Here is a 27162-nt window from a genome sequence, read left to right as displayed (position 1 = left end):
AAGCAAGCTCTTTAGGGTGGACTCTGATTCAATATGATCAGTGTCCTTGTAAGAAGAGGATATTTGAACATGGACACACACACAGAAAAACCAGGTGAGGACACAGGGAATATGCTATCTATCTATATAAGCCAAGGAGAGAGGCCTCAGAAGATATAGATAGTCTTGCCACACCTTGATCTCAGACTTCTATCCTCTAGAATTGTGAGGAAATAAATTTCTGATTTTTAAGCCAGCAAGTCTGCAGTTCTAGTTAGCTCTAGCAAAAATAATATAGTGCCCCTAAATTATTCTTTGTGCTGGATCACCATTTATTTCATTTTATTTTGAAAAGTAAAACATTAATTTTTCCATTATGAGTATAATTGATAGGGGAACTCAAGAGTTCAATATTTTAGCTTTAGTTGATAGGCTTAAGTGATTAAGGCAAGTTGAAAGCCATGGTTCCAGGAACTGGAATGCTTGACCATGTGACTCCAGGAAGTCTACAAGCAATTCTACCTTCCTGCCCCAGGGAGTCTGCAATCAATGAGGATGGCAGCTGAACTATTGAGTTCCAGGGAGAATTTCTGATCAACTATAAAGAAGGACTAGGAAAATCACTGCTGGACTGCAACTCTTATCCAATTAATCTTTTTTTTTCCCAACACCTTACTTTCCTCTCTTCTCTTTATAAAAATGTCAGCTTAAAGTGCAGTGTTAAGATGGTTTTTGAGGGTACATAACTGCCCTCTTCTCAGATCACCAACTATCTGAATGAAGCACCCATAAAGACTGAATATTTGTCTCTATTTGTTGGTTCTGATAGTGACAGGCAGCATGAATGCCAACTTTTCTGGTTTCAACATAAGGGTTCATTTTCAAACTTAAGAAACATTGATATACAAAGAAGGGGGAATATCATACTATCCAAACATAATCTCTGTTTTCCATTGTTTACTTTTTCTATTTTTTCTATACATATGTTTAAAAATATATAAATTTAATATTTAGAAATTTACCAGGTCCTGAAGCTTTTAACTTCAAATAGGCACTATACACTGCCCATTGTCTATAGTTCCTTATTAAGCTTCATCTCCCTCTCTAAATAAGCATATTCATAATTCTCTGCTTCCCACACCCTGACAATTTTAACCACTGTCACTCTCACTTGATGACATTTCTTTCTACATAAAGGACAAAATTGAAGGCATCAGATGGGCTTTCTCACATGCTCCATTCTCCAGATCCTCACACTCACCTGAACTCCTACATTCCTATTTGTTCCTAATAAGGAGAGGTTCTCAGTTAGACTTCAGTTAGCATTTGCAAATTATCAGAAAATGCAGATACACGAGACCTCTATTGGACAAGCATATCTCTCTAGGAAAAGGACCAAACATCAGTAATTTTAAAGGCTCCCTAAACATTCCTTTTTTTCTCTTTTTTTTTTGCTTTTTTAAATTGTTATTCAAGTACATTTGCCTCCACTTTCACCCCACCACTCCCCACCCACCCCATCCATCCTCACTTCCCACCCCTGATCCTACCCGCCTTTGATTTTGTCCATGTGTTCTTTATAGATGTTTCTGAAAACCCTCCCATATTTTCTCCCCAGTACCCCCCATATCTCCCCTCTGATTACTGTCAGTTTGTTCTTAATTTCAATGTATGGATGGGGCAAGAACATCTGGAATAAAATAAATGAACTCTGCTTCTTCCCTTTGCTTCCTCTTGCCTTCTCCTTCATTTTCAGACAGTTCAGTCCTAAAACCACTGAATGGGCAGGAAAAGGTAGATGTCTGGTGGAAGAGAAGGAAAGTCTTAGTAGCCCAGACAAGTAAGTCAGAGGCCAGGAAGGTGGCCTCTCAGAGGGGTGAGCTCAGATGAGGAGTCAGAAGCTGGACAAGTGTGAAAATAGTATCCACCTCCAGTGTAGATACTAAAGTGTGTCATAGCCAGAGAGGAGTGAGAAGGGTGTACATGCATGGTGGCAGCCCAGCATTGGGTGACAGAACTCAAGCACCATGAGCAAGGTGTCTAAATAGAGGGCTGGCCTGGTGTGGGAAATTCAAGCCCAAGTAGACTAAGAAAGTGTCCATCTGGGAGAGTATCCAGAAATAAAGAGTGTCCACAAAAAGTTCACTGGACACAATGAAATAGGTAATTAATACTTTATTCAAGACTATGGCAGTGTTGGCCAAGATAGAGTTATAGGTAGAATTGCTTCACTTCTTCATACAACAAAAAGAAAGATAATAACCAATTTAAAAATAATAAACAGAAGTGCCAGAAAATCAAACTTCCTGGAACTCTGACAACCAAGGAGTTAAAGAAACATTCACCCAGACTGGTAGGAGGGGTGGAGACAGGAGAATGGCAGCCCAGTGGAGAGGACACGCAGCAAGGCAGCGGACTGCATGAGCAAGGCGGGGCTGGCTGAATGGGAAACTAAAGGCTCAAAACTAGCTGTAAAATACTGCAGGGTTTGCAACAGTGGGGGAAACTCCCAGTCTCACAGGAGAGTTCTCTGAAAAGTGGGGCTAGAGCAGAGCAAGCAAGCAGCATTTTTCCTTCTCTGACGCCTCCCCTATAGACAGCACCACAGCGCAGCAAAGAGGGTTGACCTGCCTAGGCAAATACCTAAGGCCCTGCCCCCTTACAACATATCGGGTGCACCAAGACAAAGAAATATGGCCCAAATGAAAGAATGAATCACAACCCCAGAAAAAGAGCTAAGTAATGATAAGATAGCCAACCTATCTGATGCATATTTCACAACACTGGTAATCAGGATGCCCACAGAACTGACTGAGCTCAGTGCAAAATGAAAGAAGAAATGAAGGCTACCCAAAGTGAAATTAAGGAAAATATACAGGGAAACAACAGTGTAGGGAAGGAAACTGGGACTCCAATCAATGATGTGGAACAAAAGTAAAAAATAAACATTCAACCAGAACAGAATGAAGAAACAAGAATTCAAAAAAAAAAAAAAAAAAAAAAAAGGAGAGGCTTAGGAACCTATGGGACAACTTTAAGTGCTCTAACATCTGAATCATAGGGGTACCAGAAGGAGAAGAACAAGAGCAAGAAATTGAAAACTTACTTGAACAAATAATGAAGTAAAACTCCCTCAATCTAGTGAAGGAAATAGACTTCCAGGAAGCCTAGAGAGTCCCAAAGAAATTGGACCCAAGGAGGAATACACCAACGCACATCATAAATTACATTACCCAAGATTAAAGGTAAAGAGAGAATCTAAAAAGCAGCAAGAAGAAAGGAGACAGTTACCTACAAAGGAGTTTCTATAAGACTATCAGCTGATTTCTCAAAAGAAACCTTACTGGCAAGAAGGGGCTGGAAAGAAGTATTCCAAGTCATGAAAGGCAAGTACCTATGTCCAAGATTACACTATCCAGCAAAGCTGTCATTTAGAAGGGAAGGGCAGATAAATAGCTTTCCCAACAAGGTAAAGCTAAAGGTGTTCATCATCACCAAGCCCTTATTATATGAAATTTTAAGGGGACTCATCTAAGAAGAAGATCAAAAACTATGAACTGCCCTGGCTGGCATAGCTCAGTGGATTTAGTGCGGGCTTCGAACCAAAGTGTCACAGGTTTGATTATCAGTCAGAGCACATGCCTGGGTTGCAGGCCACAACCCCCAGCAACCACACATTGATGTTTCTCTGTCTCTCTTTCTCCCTCCCTTCCCTCTCTAAAAATAAATAAATAAAATCTTTTAAAAAACTATGAACAGTAAAATGAGAACAAACTCATAACTATCAACAAATGAACCTGAAAAACAAACAAAAAAAAATCTAAGCAAACAACTAGAATGGAACAGAACCAGAGAAATGGAGGTCACATGAAGGGTTTTCAGGAGGGGGAAGGAAAGAATAGGAGGGAAAGGTACAGGGAATAAGTAGCATAATTGCTAGGCATAAAATAGAAGGGGAGAGGTTAAGAATAGGATAGGAAACAGAAAAGCCAAAGAACTTATATGTATGAACCATGGACATAAAGTAAGGGGGTTTGCTGGAGGGTGCGGGTTGCAGGGTGTAGGGGGAATAATGGGGAGAAAAAAATTGGGAAAGCTGCACTAGTATAATCAACAAAATATACTTAAAAAAGATCATGGTAAGAGGGGGGAAAGAAACTGAACTCAATTGTACTGAAGCAAAAGGTGGGAAGGTTTTAAAGCCCTGGGGTGAGATAATGGGAAAATACCAGGGGAAAGTTGGTCAGTGGCAAGTGTGGAGCACATTAACTCTTGAGTTTGCAAATGTTTTTCTGTGTCATTAGGCCATCTGGGTGTGCATCAGAACCCATCTAAGTTAGGCTTCCACCTTTGCACAGAGACTATGAGACAGGGGTGCTAGCTCCTCTGATGTTTATATTTCAAAGACATGGTTCCTGGGTGCTTAAGAAAGACAATCCTTGGTTGTAAAACTGGCAACAGTCTTGGAGAATCTTTTTTTATGGATTTTGTGTATTCATTTTTTAGAGAGGGGAATGGAGGGAGAAAGAGAGAGAGAGAGAAATATCAAATGTATGGTTGCTTCTTGTGTGCCCCCTACTGGGGACCTGGCCTGCAACCCAGTTGTGTACCCTAGACTGGGAATGGAATTGGCTACCCTTTTTTTTGCAGGCTGGCACTCAGTCCACTGAGCCACACCAGGCAGGGCTTGGAGAATCTTTACATACATTTTAAATGGGCAGAGAAGGAATTTGCAATGACAGATTTTGTAAAGTAAGTGTTCTAAGAAGAGGGAGACTATTAGTCAGGTGCCTTACAAAGTTAGTCAAGCTGAAGGGATAATTAAAGCCCTTTTGATCAAGAGTCAAAGCTGAGTGAAGAAAAGAGGGCATTCATTCTAGGCAAGGGACAGAGACATTGATGTAGAAGATTGATTGTATAGAGGAACAGATCAAAGAAAGAATTATATACATCAACTTGCAGTCAAGATGGAGATGTAAGTAAAAACAGTTCACCTCCATGCACAACCAGAGCAAAAATTACAACTAAACTACAAAGTAACTATCACCCAGAATTGTCAGAAAACCAAGCTGTATGGAAGTCTGACTAACAAGGAATTAAAGAAGTCACATTCATCCAGATGGGTAGGAGGAGCGAAGACATGGAGACACAGAATGGGCTGTTCCACACCCATATGTAGTAGATAAAAATCTGGAGGGTTACCTTGGAAGCGAGGTATCCCAGCCTCACACCAGACCACTCAGCCCAGGGTTCCAGTGCCAGGAAGATAAGTCCCCATAACTTCTGGCTGTAAAAACCTGTGGCAGTGGGGGCAGCAGAAGAAACTGTGGGATTCTCAAGCATCTCCTACTGTAGGACACATAGTGGACATAGGACTTACAGAGACTCACTCCGTCTGGGCTCTAGAACTAGGGTAGGAGCTGGAAGGACACCAGTGGCATATGAGGAGAAACTGAAGTGTCTGGCACCAGGGTGAATGCTGAGGAAGAGCTTCTTCCCAGATAAAACTCCAGAGGCCAGGCAGTGGCCATTGTCCCTTTTCTGAACCCTCTCCCACACAGAGTCACAGAGGGACGCCACCATATCTGAGACTCCATCAACCTGGTTCACACAGGTTGACCCACTCTTCCAATTTTGTAAGGTAGTGTCCCATCCAAAATATGGGTGTACTTTTCTACAATAGGCCACACTACTAAGACAGGGAGTCAATGCCCATCTACCTAACACATAGAAACAAACACAGGGAGGCTTCCAAAATGAGGAGACAAAGACACATTCCCCAAATGAAAGAACAGATCAAAACTCCAGAAAAAGAACTAAATAAAATGAATATAAGCAATCTTTCAGATGCAGAGTTCAAAACACTGGTTATTAGGATGCTCAAGGAACTCATTGGGTATTTCAACAGCATAAAAAAGACCCAGGCAGAAATGAAGGTTATGCTAAGTGAAATAAAGAAAAATTTACAGGGAAATAATAGTGGAGTATATGAAGCTGAGAATCAAATCAATGATTTGTAACATAAGGAATAAAAAAACAATCAGAACAGCGAGAAGAAAACAGAATCCCCCCCCCCACCCCCCCGCCAAAAAAAAATGAGGATAATGTAAGTAGCCTCTGGAACAATTTCCAATATACCAACATTCGAATCATAAGGGTGCTAGAAGGAGAAGAGAAAGGTCAAGTAATTAAATTTTTTTTTTGAAAAAAATAATGAAAGAAAATTCCCTAACTTGGTGAAGTTAGGGAATACAAGACATACAAGTCCAGGAGTACAGATTCTCAAACAAGATGGATGGAAAGAGGCCCACACCAGGACACATCATAGTTAAAATGCCAAAGGTTAAAGATAAAGAGAGATCCTTTTCTCTTTTTACAGATAAAGAGAGAGAAAAGCAGACAATTACCTACAAAGGAGTTTCCATAAGACTCTCAGGCAGTTTCTCAAAAGACACTGCAGGCTAGAAGGGATTGGCAAAAAATATTCAAAGTCATGACAAGCAAGGACCTACAGCTAAGATTGCTCTACCCAGAAAAGTTATCATTTAGAATCAAAGGGTAAATAAAGTGCTTCCCAGATGAGAAAAAACTAGGAGTTCATCATTACCAAGTCACCATTGTATGAAATGTTAAAAGGACTTATCTAAGAAAAAGAAGATCAAAACAGTGAACATTAAAATCACAATGAATTCACAACAGTCAACAAATGAATCTAAAAAAATGAACTAAGCAAAGAAACAGAACAGAAACAGAATCATAGATGTGGATATCATTTGGTGGGTTATCAGTTGGGAGGGGGAAGAGAGAGAATGGGGGAAAGGGTGCAGGGAATAAGAAGTACAAGTTGGTAGGTACAGATGAGACAGGAGTTAAGATCAATATAGGAAATGGAGTAGCCAAAGTACTTATATGCATGACTCATGGACATGAACTAAAGGCAGTATTGCCAGAGGGAATGGGGGATACTGGGTATGGGGGGTACAGGCAGAAAAATTGGGACAACTGTAATAGCATAATCAATATGATATATTTTAAAAAGGTAGAATTATGTAAAGAAATGAAAGCTGACTTTTCATTAATGGAGAAGTGTGTTACAAATACGGTAAGAGAGTAACTTGTGATATGGTTCTACAATTGGAGTGTCAGTACAAACTCATGCTTTTCAATACGCATGATACAAGAGTATATTTAGATAATAGGAATAAATATAGCTGTGAATGTATTGTCAAGAATTGTTCATTAAGAGGGGAGGAGAGATACCTCAATAGCAATGAGCACAGCCAGCACCCAAATCTTGGCTCCTAAATGCTTTTCCCCCCCATCTCTCTCTATAAAGAACCAGGGAACCTTGGAAAAATGGCTGATTCCAGGGACAGGACAGGAAAAGTATAAGATAAACTTGGAACAGTATTTGTGACAGAAAGCAAAGAAGGGCATGGACAAAGCTGGTCATGTCAAGAGGTCCCAAAGACCAACTTGAATAGGCCCCCACAAGCCAAATCTAGATAATTTGAGCATCAAATTAAATAAGGAAGTAACATTGTAATCCACTGAATGAATTAGAAAACCAGATGTCCACATAAATATAAACAAATAAATGAAAAGTGCAGTGAGAAAATATGTTATTTCAAATTCTTTTCAAATTCTCTCCCTACAAAATACTTATTAGTGACAAAGTTTGCATTTTCAACAATATTTTCAAGTCATCAAGGTGAACGTCATCAGTATGGGACAAATAAGAACTATTGATCTGTTCCACCTGGTAGGATGCAGTGAGAACCAACATTACTTCTGTGACACATTCCTGTAAAGAAGCATAGCTTTAAGTCTAAGAATCTTAAAGTATTAGACCTAAATTGAAAGACATTCTACAAAATAATTGGTCCACAAACATAAAAAAAAGTGCTGAGGTCATAAATATACAGAGCCACTGAGGAATTATTCCAGACCAGGAGACTAAAGGAAACTTATGATTCTAAATTGGGTCTTTTTGCTGTAAGAGACATTATTGGACAGTTGGTGAATCCTGAATTAAGTATGAGGCTTTCATCAGCTTTAACATCTAAGTTAACGAACATCAGTGTTAACTTCCTATTATTAATGTTTGTGGTATGGTTATGTTCTCTTGTAAAGTGGTTAGAATTTCCTTGTTTGTAAAATATATCTTAAAGTATTGGAGGGTGATTGGACAACTTACTCAAATTACTCATTGCAAGATTGTCTTCGTATTGTACTTCCTACTAAAAAGGTATAAAAAGGGATCATACAGTCAGTAACTGGGTATCACTCTGAACCCCTAATAAAAGAGAGAGATAATCTTTTGAAGTCCATTCTCTTCACTCTCAGGGACATAATTCCCTTCATATCTTTACACTTACAATTTCCCACTTAAATGGCATGTTTCTCATTAGTGTATAAATAGGTTTAGGGTTCCTGATTTTCTAAGGCATTGTATTGCTTAGTTTTGTTTATTTGAACTGGTTTATATGTATTCAGGTATTCAGCGTTTCTTCTGAGATCCACGCATGTTGGTATCACTGTAGTATTTTTTTCATTGTGATTTGATTTCCTATTGTATGAATTTGCCACACCTGATGTATCCATGCTTCTGTTGATGAATATTTGGCTTATACCAGTTCTGAATATTCTTGTCCATATCTGGTACATTTGAGCAAGAGGTAGTCTAGAGAAGGTTGCATAGAAGGCAGGTGCTGTTTGGTGATCATACACATGATCAGTGTTCCAGTATTGCTAGACTGTTTCCCAAGTTGTCATTACCAGTTTTCACTGCTATAAGTATTGGATTAAGAGTTCTTTGAATCCATGGCAACTCTTGGTATTATGAGACTTCTAAATTTGGCCATTCAGGTGGTATGAAATTGCATCTAGTTGTGGTTTTAATTTCTGTTTTCCTCAGTACTTATGAGGTTAAAGTTTTTTTTTCCAGATTTTTAGGCTTCCTATTTATTCTTCTTCTATGAAATTCTTTTTCATTTCTTTTATATATATTTTTTATAATATTGGCAATGATTTGCTTACTTGTTTTAGAGTGTTTTAATATGCTCTGTATCCTAATCTTTTATTCACTGTATTTGTTTCAGGTATCTTTTAGTTTGGCTTTCACTTTGTGGTGATAAACTCAAGTTCTTAATTTCAGTGTAGTTAAATTTATGACTATTTTTCTTATGGTTTCTGTTTTTAGTGTCTTACTTAGGACATCCCTAGTTTGAGGTCATAAGATGTTCCTCCATATCATTTTGTAAATGCTTTCTAGTTTTGCCTTCTACTGTGACTTGATTTATGTACAGGATATGATGAGGTAAGCGGTCCAATTTCATTTATTTCCACGTGGTTAACAATATTCTCAGCACCATGTCTTTAAAAATCAATACTTTTCTTACTACCCTGCAAAACCATACAATATAAAAAGTACCAAAATATTCATTGACTTCTGGGCTCTATAGTGTGTTTCACTGTGTGTTGACTACCCCTGTGTGTAAAGCCATTCTGACTTGACTTTGATAGTTTTATAAGTAGGTCAATGTCAAGTAAGGAAAACACTTATGGCTTATGTCTGTGTGTGTGTTTTTAATCTTCTTGGCTATGCTTGGATTCTCATTTTTTTGTGTTAAATCAAATTAAAGAATTTTCCTTCCAAAAACTTAACAAAATGAATAAAAGATAAGATAAAAATGAGAATAAAAAACCTCCAGCCACATTCAAACAAAGGATGGGATATAAGCTTATTCCTTAAACTTAAATTAATCATGAAAAGATACAATAATGCAAGAATCGACATGTGACATTGACTTTCAAAATTCAAAATGAGGGAGAAGTGACTAAACAAAATCCTGGAAATTTTCAAATATCCTTGGTTTGTAAAGAAACCTACCAAATGGGTCACTGGACAACAAAAAGAGGGAGGCACATACCCCTTGAAGATAGAAATCTTTTCCTGTCATCTCAGTGCCTCCATCTGCATCCTAATCAGAGGAAGGTAGAAGAGAAATGGTAGAAAACTCTGATTTTCCTAAAGTGAAATATCCCTAGCAATGAAGGCAAAAAAAGAAGCATGTAGGTAAGATCCATGGAGAGGATGACAAGCTAGAGAGTGTGAGACATGAGAGCTTCTGGTTAAGTCTGTCTTTTCACAGTGGTTCAGATCAGGAACATAACTTACAGGTTTCACTTCTTTTTCCTTCTCTTTGTGAGAAAAGATTGGGAACAGTTGCTGAAGAGGCAAGTGGAAGAAAAAAAGGTACTGTGAATTATCTTCCCAAATTATCTTAAAAAATAACAAGAAATACATATATACTTGAAATACAATAACTACTGGGTCTATCTCAGGGTAGATGGGGGTGGGGCTTGTGGTCTCTCTTGGAATCAGTGTTTCTAAGTTTAACCTGATTGGGACAGTATGTTAATGGTACCTTTTCTACACGGTCTTTGATACATAGCAGGCTCCCTGATACAGGACCAAGAAAAATTAGATGAAATAAATCACCTTACATTAAACTATATACCATATGACTCAATGATTTAAATGTGATAAATTCATTGGGTTCTGGTCAAGATGGAGGCATAAGTAGAAACCCTTCGCTTCCTCTCACAACCAAAAGGAGGATAACAACCAACCTAAAATCAATAAACAACCAGAAGTACCAGGAAATCAAACTGCATGGAACTCTGACAACCAAGGAATTAAAGAAAAAATCAGTCAGAACAACCAGACCAGTAAGGTGGACCCCATGGGCCGGGTTACTCAGAGAAACTAGGGCAAGGTGCCTGAGGGGTGGGGCTGACTGCAGAGCTCAGCTGAGCTGTGGGGGAGGGACTGACTTAAGCGGGAAACTGAGAATCAGAGCTGACTGTGGGCTACAGCTGGGGTTGCTGCAGTGGGAGATACTTCCAGTCTGACTTGAGAGCCTGTTGGAAAGTGTGCTAGAGACCAGCAGGTGAGCTGCATTGCTCTCTGTCTGGCCCCTCCCCACAAACAGCGCAGCAAAGAGGGTTGCCTTGCTTGGGTGAATACCTAAGGCCCCACCCCTTACAACTTATCAGGTGTGCCAAGACAAAGAAATATGGCCCAAATGAAAGAACTCAGCAAAACCTCAGAACTAAGTGATGAGGACATTGCCAACCTAACTGGTGGAGAATTTAAAGCCCTGGTAATCAAAATGCTCACTGATAGAACTTGGTTGAAAAATGAAAGAACAAATGAACAATACCCAAAATGAAATAAAGCAAAATATTCAGGGAACCAATAGTGACAAGAAGGAAACCAGGATTCAAAGCAATGATTTGGAACAAAAGGAAGAAACAAACATCCAACTGGATCAGAATGAAGAAACAAGAATCCAAAAAAATGAAGAGAGGCTGAGGACTCTCTGGGACAACCTGAAATGTTCCAATATCTGTATTATAGGGGTGCCAGAAGGAAGAGCAATAGCAAGAAATTGAAAACTTATTTGAAAAAATAATGAAGGCAAACTTCCCCAATCTGGTGAAGGAAATAGACTTCCAGGAAGTCCAGGAAGCCCAGAGAGTCCCAAAGAAGTTAGACCCAAAGAGGAATACACCAAGGCACATCATCATTAAGTTACTCAAGATTAAAGATAAGGAGAGAATCCTTGAAAGTAACAAGAGGAAAGGAGACAGTTAACTACAAAGGGGGTTCCCATAAGAAAATCAGCTCATTTCTCAAAAGAAAACTTGCAGGCAAAAAGGGGCTAGAAAGAAGTATTTGAAGTCATGAAAGACAAGTACCTATGTCCAAGATTACTCCATCCAGCAAAGCATTCATTTAGAATGGAAGAGCAGATAAAGTGCTTCTCAGATAAGGTCAAGTTGAAGAAGTTCATCATCACCAAGCCCTTATCATATGAAATGTTAAAGGAGCTTATCTAATAAAAAGAAGATAAAAAATATGAACAATAAAATGAGAACAAACTCACAACCATCAACAAATGAACCTAAAAGGAAAGAAGAACAATGAAAACAAAAACTAAGCGAACAATTAGAACAGGAACAGAATCAGAGAAATGGACATCACACAGAGGGAGTTCAGTGGGGAGGGGGAAGGGAGGAATAGAGGGGAAAAGGTACATAGAAGAAGCAGCATAATTACTAGGCATAAAATAGACAGGGAAAGATAAAAATGTTCTAGGAAACAGAGGACTCAGATAACTTATATGTACAGTCCAAGGACATGAACTGGGGAGGGGGGGATGCTGGAGGGTTGAGGGGACAGGGTGGAGGGGGAAATAAATGGAGAAATAAAGAGGAAAAAATTGTTTTCTCCCCAATAAAAGGGGAAAAATTGGGAAAACTATAGTAGCATTATAAATAAAAATACTTAAAAAAGAAAAAAATGCCCACATGTGTAAAACTAGCTGAAATATACAATAAAATTTTAATAATGAAAAGTGATAAATTCATTAATACACTTTTAGAAAACATGGCCAAGTTTAAAATATATTAAAAGTGGGGAAGGAAGACCATATAAACCCCCAAACACATACAGAGATAAGGTAATAAATTTGAGTTGCATAAACACTGAAATCACTTTGCAAATTATATCCTAAAATAAACCAGAAGAGTACTGATCAGCCAGGGAAACTATGAAGAACTAATTTTCTTAATTTATAAATGATCTGTACAAATCAGTAAGGAAATCCCAGAAGCTTAATTTAAAAAAATAAGCAAAGGATATGAAGATTTACAAGAAAAAATAATTAATAAACGTAATAAATTTAACCTTATAATCAAATGTTTTAATGCCAAACAATAAAATATCATTTTTACCATATCGTGTTGCCAAAATGAAAAATTTAAATGACACTTGGTATTGGGGTGAGGATGAAGAATTAAGCTAAGTCATAAACTGTAGATAGAAGTACTTGAGAACAATCTTTAAAGGAATTCAGTATTATCTATCAAAACTATAAATACTCAAAGCCAAAGTAAAGCTTAAAGAAAAAATTCTAAGTTCATAGTGATACAGGCCTGCCTAAAAAGATAGAAACATTCCAAATAACCTAACCCTACATGTACAATAACTGGAGGAACAACAACAAAGCCCAGAGCAAGTAGAAGGAAGGAAATAACCAAGATCAGAGCAGAAATAAATGACATGGAGATTTAAGAAACAATTGAAAAGATCATATAATCCAGGAGCTGGTTCTGTGAAAAGATCAACAAAATCAACAAGCCTTTAACCAGACTCTCAAGAAAAAAAGAGAGAGGACCCAAATAAATAAAATTAGAGATGAAAGAGGAGAGATTACAACTGATACTACAGAAATACAAAGGATTGTAAGAAATTACTATGGTCACCTATATGCAAAGATATTTGAAAACCTGAGTGAAATGGACAAATTTCTAGAAAAATATAATCTTCCAAAACTAAATGAAGAGGTAGCTTAAAAAGCTTGAACAGACCAATGACAGAGAGTAAAATAAAAGCAGTAGTCAAAAAACTCCCAGCACACAAAAGCCCTGGACCAGATGGTTTCACAGGAGAATTTTGCAAAACATTTCATGAAGAGGTAACCCCTCTTCTTCTCAGACTATTCCCCCGCAACAAAGAAAAAAAAAAAAAAAAACAAGAAGAGGGAAGACACCCAAACTCTTTTTATGAGGCCAGCATCATCCTAATCCCAAAACCAGATAAATACACAACAAAGAAAGAAAACTACAGGCCAATATTACTGATGAACATACATGCTAACATCCTCAACAAGATATTGGCAACCTGTATCTAGCAATACATAAAAAGAACATACACCATGATGAAGTGGGATTCATCCCAGAAATGGAAGGATCGTACAATATTCACAAGTCAATAAATGTGATACATTACATAAGCAAAAGAAAAGACAAAAATCACATGATCATATCAATAGATGTGGAAAAAGCATTTGATAAAGTACAGCACCCATTTATATAAAAACACACAGCAGAGTGGGAGTAGAGAGAGCATACTTCAATATAATAAAAACTATATACAAGAAATCTACAGCCAACATCATACTCAATGGGAAAAACCTAAAAGCTTCCCCACTAAGATCAAGAACAAAACAAGGATGTCCGCTTTCACCCTTCTATTCAACATAGCATTGGAAGTCCTAGCCACAGCAATCAGACAAGATAAAGAAATAAAAGGCATCCAAATTGGAAAGGAGAAAGTAAAATTGTTATTGTTTGTAGATGACATGATAGTGTACACAGAAAACTCTACGGTCTCCACCAAAAAGATGCTCTACTCAATAAGTGAATTTGGCAAAACAGTGGGATACAAAGTCAATATTCAGAAATCAAAGGCATTTTTGTACACCAACAATGAAATATCAGAAACAGAAATCAGGGGAAAAAAATCCTATTTGCTATAGCAGCAAGAGAAATAAAGTACCTAGGGATAAACCAAACCAAGGAAGTAAAAGACCTGTATTCAGAAAACTATAGAACACTGAAGAAAGAAATTAAACCAGGCACAAATAAAGGGAAGCATATGCTGTGCTCATGAATTGGAAGAATAAACATCCTCAAAATGTTCATACTACCCAAAGCAATTTATGGCTTCAATGCAATCCTTATTAAAATATCAATGACATATTTCTCAGATATAGAACAAACATTTCAAAATTTATATGGAATCACAAATGACCCCGAATAGCTGCTGCAATTTTGAGAAAGAACAAAGGAGGGATCACCATACCTGATATCAAACTATATTGCAAGGCCACCGTAATCAAAACAACCTGGTACTGGCATAAGAACAGACACATAGAAAATAGAACAGAATAGACAGCCCAGAAGCAAACCCATATCTCTGCGGTCAATTAATATTCAACAAATGGGACAGAGGCATAAAATAGAGTAAAAATGGTATCTTCAACAAATGGTGTTAGGAGACCTACACAGCTACCCACAAGAAAAATGAAACTCGACCACCCACTTACACCATACACAAAAATAAACTCAAGATGGAAAAAGAGTTAAATATAAGAGATGGCACCATAAAAGTCCTAGAGGTGAACATAGGCAGGAAAATCTCAGATATTCCACACAGCAGTATTTTCACTGATATGTCCCCTAGAGCAAGGGACATAAAGGAAAGAATAAACGGGACTTTATCAAAATAAAAAGCTTCTGCATAGCTAAAGAAAACATCAGCAAAATGAAAAGGGAACCAACTGCATGGGAAAACATATTTGCCAATGCTACCTTGGACAAGGGTCTGATATCCAAAATACATAAAGAACTCACATGACCCCACTCCAGGAAGGCAAACAACCCAATTAAAAAATTGGCAAAGGACTTGAATAATCACTTCTCCAAGGAGGACATACAGAATTCCCAGAGACTTATGAAAGGATACTGAGCATCACTAGCCATCAGAAAGATGCAGATTAAAACCACAATGAAATGCCACTTCATATCTGTCATAATGGCCATGATAAACAAATCAGCAAACAAGTGCTGGTGAGGCTGTGGAGAAAAGGGAACCCTAGTGCACTGTTGGTGGGAGTGCAGACTGATGCAGCCATTGTGGAAAACAGTATGGAATTTCCTCAGAAAACTAAAAATGGAACTGCGTTTTGGCCTGGTAATTGCACTGCTGGGATTATACCCTAAGAACCCTGAAACACCAATTCAAAAGAACCTATGCATCCCATTGTTCATAGCAGCACAATTTACAATAGCCAAGTGCTGGAAGCAACCTAAGTGCCCATCAGTAAATGAGTGGATCAAAAAATGATGGTACATTTACACAGTGGAATACTATGCAGCAGAAAGAAAGAAGGAGCTACTACCCTTTCCAATAGTATGGATTGAACTGGAGAGTATTATGTTAAGTGACATAAGCCAGGAGGTGAAAGACAAATACCATACGATCTCACCTATAAGTGGGACTTAATCAACAAAACAAACAAGTAAGCAATATATAACCAGAGACATGGAAATAAAGAACAAACTGACAGTAACCAGAGGGTAGGGTGGAGGGAGCTAACGGGGGAAAGAAGGGAAAGTGTCATCAAGGAACAGGTATAAAGGACCCATTGTCAAACCAAAGAGGGTTAGGATTGAGGGTGGTAGGTGGGTGTCAACAGGGCTGGGGAGTGGAGTAGGGGGAAATGGAGACAACTATTCTTGAACAACAATTAAAAAATTGAATTAAAAATTCTAGGAGAATGTGAAGGTAGGTAAAGATATTTAAATAGGATGAAAGAGTGCTAATGATAAAGGAAAAATGAATTAAAAAATACATATTAAGATGAAGCAACTAGAACTCTCATACACTGATTGTGAGAGTGTGAATGCATATACATTCTCCTTGGAAAGCTGTTTCCAAGGGTTTATTGGCTTTATCTATTCAATCTGAACATCCTCAGTATATTCAAGAAAGATGAATGTGTGTGTTCACCAAAAGACAGTTACATACAAGAGTGTTCATGGGAGCTTTATTTATGATGTATCCATTCAGTAGTACAATGGGGAAATAGTGGCAGAGTTATATGATGAAGTACTAGATTATGATTAGAAAGAATGAACTATTATCATCTGAAGCAGCATGATGTTGAATGAAAGGACACATACAGGAAAGAATACATATGCTATCATTTACTACTTATATAAATGTCAAATACAGACAAAATTAATCTGTGGTGGGAAAATTCATGATAGCTGTTACCCTTGTAAAACAGTTAGGGACGTGGAGAGAGTACAAGGATATATTCTGGGATGCCGTCAGAGTGCTGGGTATGGACTGAATGCTGGCTTCATAGCAGTGGTCACATGGTGAAAATTTATAAGTTGTACACTTTTCATAATTGCACATTCCACATATGCCATTTATTTCTATTAAAAGCTTACCTAAAACACTAAATTCATACTAGAAAATATCCAATGATTTTCCTGCTAAGACTTTATGTTATGAAAAATTTCAAAAGCACTCCAAGATGTTTATACAAAGCTATTTACTGAGGCATTTTGCTAATATCAAAGAAACCTGTCGATAACCTCACTGACCATAAAGAGGAACTGGTAGTATATTCAGACAACTGAAATATGGCCATTAGAGATCATTTGAGTACTTCCCTATTGAAATGGAATGATTTCCAGAATCCAAGGGAAATAGTTCAGAGGTAGAATTGGTTATATTGTATAGTCCCACTTGTGTAAAAATTTTAAAAATTTACACAAATGTATATAAACATAGATTCTGCACACTCACATGTACACAGAAACTGGTAGATACTGGAAACTTTTTTGAAAGGTAGCAGGAACAGACATGATTACCTTTTAGGAAAAACACTGAGGTTAAGGATAAGAAGAGATATAACTTTAATTTTATTTATTTTATTTCTTTCTGCTCTGTTTGACTTTTCTTATGTCCCTGAATTACTTTTATTTATATATTTTATATTTACGAAAAGGTTGTCCTTGTTAGAATCCGTGATGTAGATACAGATTGTATGAGGGAGAGGGAGAAGTTTTGGCTCATTTTTAAATTTTTAAATGTGAGAAACAGGTTGAGTGATGGTCTATCAAATCAAGGAAGCAAATACAGGGGAGAAATAAAAAGATTATGAGTTCATTTTCAAGACTGTTTTAAGCTTTTGTCAATTGTCCACTCTGTTCCCAAAGCCAGCACCCTTTTATTTATCCATTAAATTGACTACTTAACAGAATTCTAGCAAAATGATTTAAACTGTTTCTTTTGTATGTAATATATTCTCTTTTGGAAAATCTATCCTTGAGTTTATCTTAGCATACCTGTAGTACCAGGGAAATAAATTGAGGAATTTTTTTGCCCACTACTCTTTGTTCCAGAAAGTGTAGAATTTAATATCAATAGTGCATATTAATGCCAGTATATCAAATAGAATATTAGCTAATTTGTTCTAACAGTGACCCAAAGTAGCAGTGGACTAATAAGGATAGAAATCTGTTTTTCTTTCATGGGAAAGTCCAGGTAGATGGACCAAAGCTTGTGTGAAAACTCCACAACTGTCATGTCCCAAGCTTCTTCCATTGTGTTACTCTGTCATCTTCAACATGGCTTCTGATTTGTGACCCACGATGGCTGCTCTAGCTGCTCCATGATGTCTCTGTTACAGCCATGGTAGATGGGACAGGGAAATGGCAGGCATTCCTTTATTTTGAGACCACCACACAGAAGTACAAAAACAGGGTTATAACTAGTAGTATAGCTCAGTATTCTATTGCTACATATCAGGGGAGGACAGATATTGGAAGATATTTAGCCAGCCTGCCACTAATGTCTATTTGTAGTTCTCATTCCTAAAACGATATATGTATTCCCTTAAATGAAACTGGAATCCATGAAAATAACTTCTGTAGACTTCAGAGTTGTCAGGTCCAGTATTCTTTCCTGGCATAGTAAAAAGTGGGAAGAGAAAAGGACATGACAGAAAGACCTGAGGCTTACACAATAAAGCCTTTCAAAATATGGGAAGATTTTGGTTCTGCGCTCTTGGCAACAAATATCAAAAAGGAAATCATTTGTTTGTTACATGTTCAAACCCACATACATTTATTAATGGTAGGGTTTGTCAGCTTTTCTAAGAAGAGCTTTGAATTTCAGTTCTTTAGTTAAAAATGTAATCCCTGGCTTTGGAGACAATCAGACATAAAAACACAGAATATTTAACAAGAACATATAGTGGCCATAATTTCAAGGATTACCTTAGCAGCTTGTCTGTCTCTCTTTGACATTCTGTCTGTGGTCTGTCTCCTATATTTATCTAACATTAATCTCTGAGGATCTATTGGGGACTTTTATTTTTTTGCTGCTGCCTACTCTTTAGAAAGATGGTAGGTATCTGACTAATGCAAGGTACATATTTATATTTTCATGATATTTTCTTTCTGAAGATGCTAATGCTTTGGAGGATTTCATCAACAAAAGTGCTTTTAGTTTAAAATTGCATCTTTTGTGGAATGTTATAATTCATGATTCAAATATAAAGCCTACTCCTGTCACAGCAATGAAGTCTAGAATGTCTAGGATTAAGTAATTTTTTTTTTTGTTTGGGGGTATATTACAATTTTCTAAAAGTAAATTCTGGCTTCTGGCCAACATGGAGGCATAGGTCAATAAGCTTCACTTCTTCACACAACCAAAAGAAGGATAACAACTAGTTTAAAGATGGAAACAACCAGAACTGTCAAACACACACACACACACACACACACACACACACACAAACTGTATGGAATCCTGACAACCAAGGAGTTAAGGAAGAAACATCCTTCAGACTGGTAGGAAGGGTGGAGATGGGCAGCCAGGGTGGAGAGGATGTGTGGTAAGGTGGCACCTGGTTCACTGGGTGGATGAGGTGGCAGCTGGCAGACCAAGCTGTCTCACATCTGCATGTGGATAAACTGGGAGGAACAAATGGAGAGCAAGACCCAGGGTTCCAGCATGGGAATAGAAAGCCTTAGAACCTCTGGCTATAAAATCCTTGGGCGATATGGCAGCGGAAGAAACACTCAGCCTCACAGGAGAGTATGTTCCAGGGCTGCACTGGGTCCTAGAATGTACACTAGCGTACCACCTGGGAATCAGCACTAGAAGGGCCTACTTTGCTTGTGGGTAGCAGAGGAAGTGACTGAAAGGGGCCAGAGCCCAGCAAGTGTCATTGTTCCCTCTCTGACTTCTCCCCCCACATATAGCACCACAACAGAGCAAGTAGGTTGCCCTGCCCTGGCAAATACCTAAGGCTCCACCCCATACAAGATAACAGGTGAATGGAGACAAAGAAACATGGCCCAAATGAAAGAACAGATCAAAACTCCAGAAAAATAACTAAGCGACAAGGAGATAGCCAAAGTATCAAAAGCAGAGTCCAAAACACTGAGAATCAGGATGCTCATAGAAATGATTGAGTAGACACAAAATAAAGAAAAAGTGAAGGCTATACAAAGTGAAACAGAAAAATGGAATAATCAGTGAAGGGAAGGAAACTGGGACTCAAACCAACAATTTGGAACAAAAGAAAGAAATAAACATTCAATGAGAACAATGAAGAAACAAGAATTCAAAAAATGAGGAGAGGCTTAGGAACCTCTGAGACACCTTTAGACCTTCCAACATCCAAATGATAAGGGTGACAGAAGGAAAAGAGGAAGTGCAAGAAACTGAAAACTTATTTGAAAAAATAATGAAAGAAAACTTCTCCAGTCTGGTGAAGAAAATAGACATGCAAATCCAGGAGCCTCAGAGAATCCCAAAGAAGTTGGACCCAAATAGGAACACACCAAAGCACATCATAATTAAATTACCAAAGATTAAAGATAAGGAGAGAATCTTAAAAGCATCAAGAGAAAAGGAGACAGTTACCTACAAAGGAGTGCCTATGAGACTATCAGCTGGTTTCTCAAAGGAAATCTTGCTGGCAAGAAGGGGCTGGAAAGAAGTATTCCAAGTTATGAAAGCCAAGGACCTACACTCAAGATTACTCTATCCAGCAAAGCTATCATTTAGAATGAAAGGGCAGATAAAGTGCTTCCCTGATAAGGTCAAGTTAAAGGAGTTCATCATCACCAAGCCCTTATTATATGAAATGTTAAAGGGACTTATCTAAGAAAAAGAAGATGAAAACTATGCACAGTAAAATAACAAATTCACAACTATTGACTACTGATCCTAAGAAAACAAAAAAACAAATTAAGCAAACAACCAGAATAGGAACAGAATCATAGAAATGGAGATCACATGGAGGGTTATCAGCAGTCAGGGGGAGGGGGGGGGAATGGAGAAAAGGTACAGGGAATAAGAAGCATAATTGGTTAGCACAAGATAGACAGGGGGAGGTTAAAAATAGTATAGGATATGGAGAGGCCAAAGAATTTATATGTACGACCAATGGACATGAACAAAGGTGTTGGGGGTTCCAGAGGGAAGAAGGGTAACAGGGTGAGGTAGATAAATGAGAGAGAAAGTGGGACAACTATAGTAGCAAAATCAATAAAATATACTTCAAAAAAGGACAGTAGATTCCTTTCTATTCAGTAAAATGCTACTGTAGATACTAATAATATTGATAATAAATATTGCACTTACCCAGATTGTCTTGCAAATTTCTTCTACACAAATAAGGGGAAAACTACATATTTCAGTGCAGAAAATGTCTAACATCTGTGTTTTGTTCCTCCCACAATGCTAAAGAAAGACATTTTCTTCTTTCTAGCTTTTAAGAAAGTTAATTTATACTCTGCTTTTATCTCATTGCTAGCTCAGCCTCAGAAACAACGGTGTGTCTCAGAAATGTGTGTGTCAAAACTGGCAGGAAGGGGGAGGAATCCTGTGATCTGCTTTTAGTTTCATTTTCCTAGACCTGAGTTTGTTTATAGAAGTGATTTTGCATTTTTCTAAAATGCATTTTTTTTTGTAAGCCATTATGCTGCCACCTTCTGGGCTGTCTGGGTAAAATCCAAAGGTTTCAAATCTGTTCTCTGCTTTAGTGTGGAGGACTGCAGAGAGCCTGTTGTCCTGGCTGCAGACAAACTCTGGGGCAGGCTGAGTGGATCCTCTGGGAATACCTGTTTTCATTGTGATTGGGAGCCTGGGGGAACTCTGGGTAGGAAACAGCTTATGTTGGTCTTCCACTGGCTTTCTAGAATGAGCTAACTTATATCCTTATGTTTTCCTAAAGTGTAAAGGAATAGTAATGAACATTGAATTGTGTATTTTAAATGGGAGAATTTTATGGTATGTGAATTATCTCAATAAAATGTTTAAATTTGCCTCCTAATAAGAGTCTGCTGAGTGGCAGACATGTAACTTATGCTGTCCGGTTTCATCCTCATCAGATGCTTGCAAACTAAGTTTATTTTGTTTATCTTACAGATGAGAAAACCAGGACTCTACCTGATGTATGTGCATTGACTAGATGAATGACTGTCCGTTAGGCTTGCATTGTAGGCCTGCCTAATTTCTAAGTATGACTTTTCCCACTGGTTGTCTCTGTTCACCCTGTTTCCACATTATAAGACCTACTGGGGTAAGCATTTCTCACAACTTCAGTTTTCAGTTGTGAGTTAATTTACCTTCGAGGGTAGAGCTGGTGGTTTGTGCAGTAGGTGGAGCTTTGAACAGGCTGCAGATAACCCGAGAGCACAGAGTCCTCATGAGTGGGGTGTTGAGGAAAGGTGTGGTAGCTTTAACACACAGTATCACAAACAAATAGTTAATGCTACAGTTGTTTTTTTTTTTACATTTTCAAATGATAATTAAGAAAAAAAGAGGAAAGGGAGGGAGTTTGAAGAAAAGAACTAGCTAAAACTCATTGTTTTAATTTATAGTGGCCTTCCCTGAGCAGAAGTTGGATGCTAGTAGAAATACAGATGGTGAAAATGGAATGAACTGGAATTGAAGGCTTCCTGTAGGTAGAACACAAGTTCACCTTTGAAGAAAGACGAGGAATTTCACTTTTTTGGAAAAGCATTTCAATTGGCTCTTTGATTCTAGAAGAGTAAAGCCCAGGGTACCTTCTGAAATGGGGAGTTGAACTTCTCTGGATAATGATGTAGACCCTTGTCCTCATTGTGGGTGGGGTGACATCCCTGTAGTTTATATTTATTTTCAGAAGAAGCATAGTTCTTTCTGGGGCCTTTAGAGGGTTGGCACCCTCATCTGTTAGTGAAGGATTCCCGTTTAGGGGTTGTCTCATCTGGGATAGTTGAGCCAGGGCAGCCCTATATCATGTCTGTTGAAAGGGGGCTGAGGAGAGGGAGGCCCCTTGATAAACCATGTACGGGAGCTGGGCCTGTAAACTCAGAGGGAAGTCATGGATAATAAGAACATGTAACAGTTTTTCCTCCTTCTCTTATAACTTTGTTTCCTCTTATGTCAAGCCTTCAGCTAAGTGTTGCTGAGTACTGTAGCCTGGTCTTAACTGAGTCTCCATCCTCTTTGGGTCTCTCTCTGCTTCGGTGACTTGCGTGTCTATTTCACCAAATTAAGGAAGTTTACTTTCTTCATTTATTTCAAGTATATTTCCAATTTCTTGCTCTTTCTTTTCTCCTTCTGGCATCTGTAGGAAGTGAATGTTGGACCTCTTGAAGTTGTCCCAGAGTCTGCATATGTTATTCTCATGTTTTTGGATTCTTTTTCCTTCTTGGTGTATGATTGGTTGTTTTTGTTTTTGGTTTTCTTTTTGCTTCCTTATGTTTCAAATCATTGATTTGATTCTCGGCTTCAACCACTCTACTATTGTTTCCCTGTAAATTATTCTTTATTTCAATTAGTGTATCCTTCATTTCTGACTAGATCTTTTTTATGCTGTTGAGGTCCTCACTAAGTTCCCTGAACACAACCAGTGTTTTGAACTCTGCATCTGATAGATTATTTATCTCCATTTCATTTAGCTCTTTTTATGGAGTTTTGATCTGTTCTCTCATGTGGGCCATGTTTCTTTGTGTCTTCATTTTTGCACCCCCCCGTGTTTATTTCTATATATTAGGTAGAGCTGCTTTGACTCCATGTCTTAGTGGTGTGCCCTAATGTAGTAGGTTCCTATAGGGTCCAGTGGCACAGCCTCCCCTATCACCTAAGCTGGATACTTGAGGGTGCCCTCCATGAGGGCTGAGTATATCCATCTCCTGTAGTTGAGCCTTAGTTGCTATTGGCAGGTCAATGGGAGGGATATACATAGTCCAGTCAGTGGCAAGCCTTGGCTGTGACCATTTAACACCATCTTCTGTGCTCTGTGATGGATCAGCTGTGAAGGGGCAATGGAGTGGTGCTCTGTGTGGTTCTATAGCTGTCCACTGGGTGTGCTGGCCCTGAGGTTTCCTGGATGGTACGGGGCAAGGTCAGACCCCATGTCTGTTTTACAAGGGGTCACCCTTCCTGAGCTATAAAGCAATTTGAGATGGCTGCTACTTGTGTTGGGCTTGGAGATTTCCAGGCAGAGCCAAGGTGTGAATATAGGTTGACTGCTACTAGTATCAGTCCTGGGGCTCACTAAGACCAGCTGTTGCTAGTTTGATAGGATTTTAAAACTGGTGAAACATGAGCCAAGACCAGCCATTCATATGGAAAAGTATCTTGCTCGGGCCTGTAAGTTGGGTGGGGCAGAGTCTCTGGGGATCTGCAAGGCAGGTCAAACAGCATTAGCCAGGTTGATGAAGTCTCATATATGGGATCAGCTTGCTGGTTCTGTATGGTGAAGGTTTAGAAAAGGGACAGTGGCCTCTTCTCACCTTGATGCCAGACATTTCAGTTTCTTCCTATATACCATGGTGCCTTTCAAGCTACTGCCCCAGTGCTGGAGCTCAGAGGTAGTGAGTCTGGGTAAGAGAGTCTGTGTGGGAGTTCTTTAAGATGAACTGCTTGGGGCTACATTAGTGACCCTGCTACATTACCCCTGCTGGTGCTTGCAGCCAGAAGTAGTGGGGACTTTCTTTCTGGCACTAGAACCCTGGGATGGTGGAGCGGGGGAGACTGGTGTGGGGCTGGGATTCTTTGCTTCTACAATATTTTTATATACCACTCATGGCTGTGTTACTGGCTCATTCTCATCTGTGCCCCTCCTACCAGTCTGGATGGATATGGTTTCTTTAATTTTGAAGTTGTCAAACTTCTACTCAATTTGATTTCTTTTTAAAAAATATTTTATTTGTTTATTTATTTATTTTAGAGAGGGGAAGGGAGGGAGAAAGAGAGGGAAAGAAACATCAGTGTGTGGTTGCCTCTCACATGCCCCCTACTGGGGACCTGGCCCACAACCCAGGAATGTGTCCTGACTGGGAATCAAACTGGCAACCTTTTGATTCACAGGCTGGCATTCAACCACTGAGGGGTCAGTTTGATTTCTGAAGGTTCTGAGTGGTGGTTGTCTATATTTTAGTCATAATTTTGATGTGGTTGTGCAGAAAGGTGAACCATGTCTACCAACATTATAATCTTGACTAGAAACCCCCAGATTGTTCGCAGCAGTAATTATAAAAAGCCTTCTAAGCATTTCTAATGTACAGCCAGGGCAAGAACATCTGGAATAAAATTAATGAACTCTTCCTCTTCCCCTTTCATCCTCTTGTCTTCTCCTTCATTTTCAAACAATTCAGTCCTACAACCACTGGATGGGCAGGAAAAGGTAGATGTCTGGTGGAAGAGAAGGAAAGTCTCCATGGCCCAGACCAGTAAGTCAGCGCCCAGGAAGGTGGCCCCTCAGAGGGGTGATCTCGGGTGAGGAGTCCGAAGCTGGACAGCGTGAAAATAGTATCCACCTGCATGGGTGACCCAGGGTGGGGAGTCAGAGCCAGAGTGGGGTGAGGAGGCTATACAAGCAAGGTGGCAGCCCAGCATGGGGAGCTCAGGCACCATGAGCAAGGTGTCTCTGAATGGAGGGCTGGCTTGGTGTGGGAAGTCATACCCCAAGCAGAATAAGAAAGTGTCTGTCTGGGAGAGTAGCCTGAAATGAAGAGTGTCCATACAGAAGTTCACTGACAAGGTTAAATGGGCAATTAAGATTTTATTCAATGCGACTTCCAGCAAAATGGAGGCATAGGTGGATACACCATATCTCCACGCACAACCAAGATTAGAACAACAACAATTTAGAGCTAGAATAACACCCAGAACTGACAGAGAATTTATCTGAATGGAAGTCGGACAGCTAAGTTGAAGTAGACCCGTTCATCCAGACCGGTAGGAGGGGCTAAGAGGAGGAGCGGGCTCGGGTCGCAGCGCACGGAGATTGGGGAGAACTGGGCGCATAACGCAACCGGGAGCGCATAAACCTTCCAGGATGCAGCGGTGGACCCTGAGTACACAAGTGGCGGCAGGCGGACCCAGTGAGGTGGCATTGTGGACCAAGGCAGAGCGCACAACCCAGGATCCCAGAGAAGGGACTGAGATCCCAGGAGAATGGAGCTATCATCATTGTTCACCCCCCCCCCTCCACATACAACGTTACAATCTAGTGACTGGGGTGCCCAGTCCAGGTGAACACCTAAGGCTCCGTCCCTCACCGTAACAAGAGTGACCAGACTGGAAAAAAAAAAAGGAGAGAGAGAGAGATATGTCTCCAACAGAAGAGCATATCAGTCCCCCAGGACTCATCCTTTTGAGCAACCAAGAAATAGCCAATCTATCAGATGCACAGTTCAAAACACTGGTGATCAGGAAGCTCACGGAATTGGTTGATTTTGGGTGCAAATTACATGAAAAAATGCAGGTTACCATAAAAGAGATGAAGGAAGATGCATGGAGAACCAATAGTAAAGGGAAGGAAGCTGGGACTCAAAACAATGGAGTGGACCAGAAGGAAGAAAAAAACAACCAAGCAGGAAAGAATGAAGAAATAAGAATTAAAAAAAAAAAAAAAACGAGGAGAAGCTTAGGAACCTCCAGGACATCTTTAAATGTTCCAACATCCAAATTATAGGGGTACCAGAAGGGGAAGAGGAAAAGCAACAGATTGAGCACATATTTGAACAAATAATAAGGGAGAACTTCCCCACTCTGGCAAAGGAAATAGACTTCCAAGAAATCCAGGAAGCTCAGAGAGCCCCAAAGAAGTTGGACCCAAGAAGAAACACACCAAGGCACATCATAATTACATTAGCCAAGGTAAAAATGAAGGAGAGAATCCTAGAAGCAGCAAGAGATAAGGGGACAGTAACCTACAAAGGAGTTCCCATCAGACTGTCAGCTGATTTCTCCAAAGAGACCTTACAAGCAAGAAGGGGCTGGAAAGAAATATTCCAAGTCATGAAAGACAAGGACCTACATCCCAGATTGCTCTATCCAGCAAAGCTCTCATTTAGGATGAAAGGGCAGATAAAGTGCTTCCAAGATAAGGTCAAGTTAAAGGAGTTCATCATCACCAAGCCCTTATTATATGAAATGCTAAAGGGACTTATCTAAGAAAAGAAGATAAAGAAAAAACATGTATAGTAAAAGGCAGCAAACTCACAATTATTAACAACCACACCTAAAGCAAAACCAAAGGAAACTAAGTAAACAACTAGAACAGGAACAGAACCACAGAAATGGAGATCACATGGAGGGTTAGCAACAGGGGAGTGGGAGGAGGAGAAAGGGGGAAAAGGTACAGAGAATAAGTAGCATAGATTGTAAGTTGAAAATAGATAGGGGGAGGGTAAGAATAGTATGGGAAATGTAGAAGCTAAAGAAATTATGACACA

The 27162-nt window shown here is 39.1% G+C and overlaps 1 protein-coding gene across 2 annotated transcripts in view; it reads right to left on the bottom strand.

Moving 5' to 3' along the window:
- LOC114507944 (sterile alpha motif domain-containing protein 9-like) overlaps positions 1-27162 on the bottom strand; it is a 56553-nt gene that overhangs the window by 23473 nt on the left and 5918 nt on the right. Inside the window, exon 1 of one of the 2 annotated variants that reach the window (XM_036010612.1) lies at positions 21071-21254. The exons of the other annotated variant lie outside the window; for it this stretch is intronic. The gene's annotated coding sequence lies outside the window, so the exon portion shown is untranslated. Of the gene's footprint in view, positions 1-21070; positions 21255-27162 lie in introns of those variants that run through there. 2 annotated transcript variants of the gene reach the window in all.

The sequence above is a fragment of the Phyllostomus discolor genome, chromosome 10 (assembly GCF_004126475.2).
Source record: "Phyllostomus discolor isolate MPI-MPIP mPhyDis1 chromosome 10, mPhyDis1.pri.v3, whole genome shotgun sequence".
In the NCBI taxonomy this organism is placed as follows: Eukaryota; Metazoa; Chordata; class Mammalia; order Chiroptera; family Phyllostomidae; genus Phyllostomus; species Phyllostomus discolor.
The sequence above is the reverse complement of the archived record's forward strand: the minus strand, read 5'-3'. Positions and strand labels throughout refer to the sequence as shown.